Raw genomic sequence first — 5000 nt, forward strand, 5'->3', positions numbered from 1 at the left:
CTGGCTGCCTTAACCCGGGCAAAAATCATATTAAAGTGGAGTGTGATTGATGGGCGAGAGCTTTCTGTTTCAGAGTGAAGCTGGAGGAAGAGCGAGGCAGCAGCAGTGGACACTAGCATGTGTGTGTGTGTGTTTTTGTATTTTTTTTTTAACGTATGATTACACACGAGCATGCTTTCTGGATGTGATGAGTATGTTTTTTTCCTGTCGCCTTGGTGGTGTGTGTGTAATGTCGTCTGAAAGAGTGTGTCATCGTTCTCTTTCAGTGTTTGCACACAGCCACCAGCATCCGTTAGCTAATCATCCTCCACACACACACACACGGAAACTATTTCTGGAAGCTGGGAGCGTGTGTGTGTGTGTGTGTGTGTGCGCGTGTGTTCGTCTGGGTGCTTTGCTCTTTTGTTGCACTAACACTGGCGCTTTTTAACAGATTTTTCTTGGCTTGCAGCGCACAATGTCCAGAGATATGGAGAATCATTCATGCTCAGCTACTGGAAAGAGACAATGAAGCAAAAGCAGATTCATACTGTAGCAGATTGTTGTGCAGCTTTCAAACCACACATGCGGTCAAGCTAATTAGCGGATGTGCGTGGTGGAGAGAGAGACGTTATCCTTCTGCTCGGGATCCACAGTCCATATGCAGGGTGTTTGGATGACTGTGGAATCTGCACATCAACAGTTCTTCTTTAACAGATAAACAGAATGATGTTTTGTCATTTTTAAGGATCTTCTGATGTGATCTCAGACAGTTCGGTAATCTGGGGGTGTTCTTTTGCACAGGTAGACCGCAGCGCAGTGTGTGTGTGTGTGTGTGTGTGTGTGAGTGATATGCAGAAGCACTGAGCTGTGTAATTCGTTCCTCTTTGCTGCGCGTGGTAGCCGCTGGCTTGTTAAGAGGCAACAGTGGATCATTATGAATAATTGGCGAACGCTGCGATGTGACCTTCTGTCCCTGATACACCCAGCGCACTGCCATGTACACCATTACTCACTCATCTGACCGCCATTGCGGGCTTCTAATACGCGTTACATCTCTCACAACACAGCCGCTTTTCACTCTAGTTCAGACGTAACCCAACAGCACACATATATACACGCATACACACGCACCTTGTGGGACTCTTCAAGCTGATTAATGTAATTAGGTATCCTGAGTGTTGTTGATGCAGAGTGCCAGGAAACGGCAGAGAGGAAAACACTTCACTTTGGATGATCTGCTACAAATTAAAAAAAAAAAGTTGAGAAAGTGGTTTATAAACCCAGCTGCTGCACATTCTTTGGTGCTTCTTAATCAGTCTTTAGAGAGTAGAAAACACTAAACCATGTGTTATGACCGTCCAGGACAGAACCTGAAGGCAGAAGCCTACACAGGCAGCATCCCTGCTGCTTCTTCCCCAGTTCCATGACACACGCACGTCCCAAAAAACAGTTCGTGCCTTACTTCGGCGCATAAACTCCCCTGGATAATAAAGATTTCTACACCTCGGTATAATTCTACACCTGTTTACTGTAATGATTTATAATCACACTATCCGGTGTCACCTAGAAGAGTACCAGCTCCCTTGTGAGTCAAGGTTTCTTGCTCATGTCGTCTCAGGGAGTTTTTCCCTCATCACCATCTCCTCTGGATTGTTCACTGCAGGACTTCTGTAAAGCTGCTTTGTGACAAAGTCTATTGTTAAAGTGCAAAATTGAATTGAATTGAACAAAGAAGAGTGTCTCTTTGCAAAAAAAAAAAAGTGCCTTTGAACAAACATGGTGGCGCAAATAGATGCTCAGGCGGAGTTGTTGTTACAAACGGACCTGAATTTCTGTTTATTCTGTTCTCCGAAATTTGGCTTTATAAAGCAGTTTACAGCGGATAGAAATATTTCACCAACTACGTCACTCAAATGCAACGTAACTGTAATGTTTATAAGTAATATTTGTATGAATATATAAAAAACAATGGACATGACTGATTCTCAAACAAAACCAATTATAAATAATTGGTAAATAATTGAGTGATCGTGAGCGAAAGATCGAAAGAAAGTCACATGTGCATGATGACGTATAATGACTCTGAACGATGTCCAGAACACGATGATCTGTACAGTTAAACTGCTACGTGTGTTTTGGGTAGCAGTAGTAGGTGGTATTCAGAATTTAATTACTTAATGCACAATCTACCTTCAACTGGAATATCAATCCCGCTATATTAATAACGTAAGGAAATAACAGTTTCACTGATAATCATTAAAATAACATGCTAACATTTGGAAAAGTATATTATTACCTTCTAACACCAGAGCTAGCCTTTTTCCCCTCCTCCTTCACTAGACTTCCTGTACTCGATATCCCTGAGCTCAGAGTGTAGCTAGCTGACTTATAGCTAACAGAAACGGGAAAAATGTGCGATCCTGATTGGTTAGTCCTGATTCTCACCATAGCAGCTGGTAACCAATGAAATGTGACTAAACAAACTAAGGAGTGAATTTGTTTGTAAATATGGCATGGTGACGAAGTTCTTATGAATGCTATTGCTCCGAAAAACAAGATTATTTGACACGTATATAATCAGCTGCGCTGTATGTGTGTTATGTTAACCACCTACAAATATGCACTTGGAACAAACAAACATGAGATATTTTCAGTGCAGTTCGAACCTGAAATCCTCCACCTCTGACTTGGAAAAGTGACTGAGTGTGAGTAAAATGAAACGATTCAGACTGTTACAGAGTGTGCACGATAATACAAATGTCGGATAACAGGTAAAGATGAAAGATGAAGGAATGTCGATCCCTGAGTGGCTCATCAATGAACAATTAGGCTCACTGAGTCAGGTGTCATCCTTATCGGTTGAGGTGCTGCAATCTGACAGGAAGTGGAATGGTTATAAATGGAGATAAACCAACAGGTATGATTCATCATCTACTCTCTCTCTCTCTCTGTCACACACATTACCATACGCTTTAGGTAACTCTGTAAAGAAAAAGAAAACCCAGGAAGCTTTCTGCAGAGAGAGCTATGAAAGTGCACGGCAAATGAATTGACCAAAGTGTGTTATGAAACGAGGAGCATGCTCATTATCAGTTGAAATAAGAAGAAAAGAAAAAAGGATGCTGATCTTTTATCCATGAACAAACCCCGGGAGGAGGAAGAAGAGACCTGGAAGGCTTCTTAAGAAGTGTCTTCTCAATAGAGTGAGTAAAGAAAGAGGCAGGCGTTCGAGTCCATTAAACCTCAGCAGGATGGAGTTTGTGTCCATCCTAAAAGCTCAGCTCTGCGTGTGTTGAGGACATCAGACCTCACTGTGGCAGGAAGTCCCAAAACCAGCACGCTGCCTTTGTTTCTGAGTGTCACAAGGGCAGCGAGAGACTGGCAGCGTCTCCACGCGCGCCACATCATCCAGCCGAGGCTTCAAAAACCGTCTGGTGAGAGGAAGTTTGGGGCGATGGACACAAAAACAAAAGCACCTTTGTTTTTTTCTCTCTCTGACTAAGCGTACTCCAGGAAAAGCTTTCAGCACTGTTACAGGAAGCAACAGCATTACGGCCAGACAGGCAGCGCTGTGTGAGAACATGCTAACAGCTGCTTGGCATCACCATTGTGCCATCTGATCCAGGAAGTCCATCTGCTTCTGATTCCTCAATCAAACACTGACACTACTTCATGCTTTAAAGCTGCACACATCCTTTCCTTCCTTCTATCTTTCCATCCACAGTCACACTGGTGAAAGTCAGGTCCTGCTCCCTTTTTAAATGCCATTGTCTTATCCACTGCCACTTCGTTATCATTACCTTCCAAATCTTCATTAGCGGCTGATTAGGGCCAAACGCTGTTATTGACCTTTAATTGGCTGCCGCTGCTCCCTCCACACTGGGGCCAAGTACCTTTAAGCTGCTGTTAATTGAAATCATGCTAGTGGAAGTAATGGATTTTAGCATAATCAATTTTTCAAAGTCAATTAATGTTTGTCTAAGATGAGCCCAAGCAGCAATCCTGGCATTTAGGTTTTAACATTAGAAATCAACAGGAATGCTTTTAGATATGCAGAAAGGCTACAGAACATCTCATAGAAACTTATGAGAAAGAGAGATTCTAGGCTTTGGTTAGCTTCCAGGCACAAACTAAGCTCTGATTGGTTTTTGCAGGGAACACCAGGAACTTAACCCATTTTCAGCCAGAAAGAGAACTGTGAAGGCTTCCTCTGAGACACATTTCAAACTGCTGCAGAAAACTATGTCACATGGTGGCGTAACACACTCTGAGGAAAGTGCTATCCGCCCTATTTCACATACACGAGCTCACAGATGGCCACAATTGGCTAGTGTCGCTGTGACTGACAGTGGAGAGAGAGTAAGCCCCTCCCACCCTGACAGCACGGCCAGTTTTGCTCGCTTGGACTCTTGAGCATGGACGGCCGTGGCATTGTCGGGATTTGACGATAGGGAGAACGCCACACGCGAGTTTCTAGGGTCTACAGTGACAGAATACTGTATGTCTGGTCAAAAGTTGACAGTATTTGCAATTACCGCAAACCTGCATGACAGCCAGATGTTTTGTAAGACGTATGATGAAGAGAGTTGTGTCTAGCTAATTACAAGCCTATCTTTAAACAGCAGAGCAACAGTCTGGTCTGGAAAGCAGGGAGGGATGGGAGAGAGAGAGAGTGTGTGTGTGTGTGTATATATATATATATATATATATATATATATATATATATATATATATATATACACATATATGAGTGTGAATGTGAAAAAGAGAGAGTAACTGAATGGAAGACTAGCATCCGCTATCCCGCGGGAAATCCAGCAGCCAGCATCACCAAGGCAACCTCTGGCCAGTCACGCTGACAAATCTCTTCTGTGAGAATGAAAAAGAAACAGAAAGACAGAGAAAAAGACTGCGAGGTGTGACGGTCTTTTATCCGCTCTGAGTAGGAAGACTGACGGGCGCAGTGTGAGTGGGCTCGGAGCTCCGCCCCTTCCAGGACACGGCGCACAAATGCCACC

The 5000-nt window shown here is 43.4% G+C and overlaps 1 protein-coding gene across 12 annotated transcripts in view; it reads right to left on the reverse strand.

The window, feature by feature from the left end:
* arvcfb (ARVCF delta catenin family member b) overlaps window positions 1-5000 on the reverse strand; it is a 143051-nt gene that overhangs the window by 13392 nt on the left and 124659 nt on the right. The window lies entirely within an intron of this gene.

This window comes from Pangasianodon hypophthalmus, chromosome 24, assembly GCF_027358585.1.
Source record: "Pangasianodon hypophthalmus isolate fPanHyp1 chromosome 24, fPanHyp1.pri, whole genome shotgun sequence".
NCBI classification, from domain to species: domain Eukaryota; kingdom Metazoa; phylum Chordata; class Actinopteri; order Siluriformes; family Pangasiidae; genus Pangasianodon; species Pangasianodon hypophthalmus.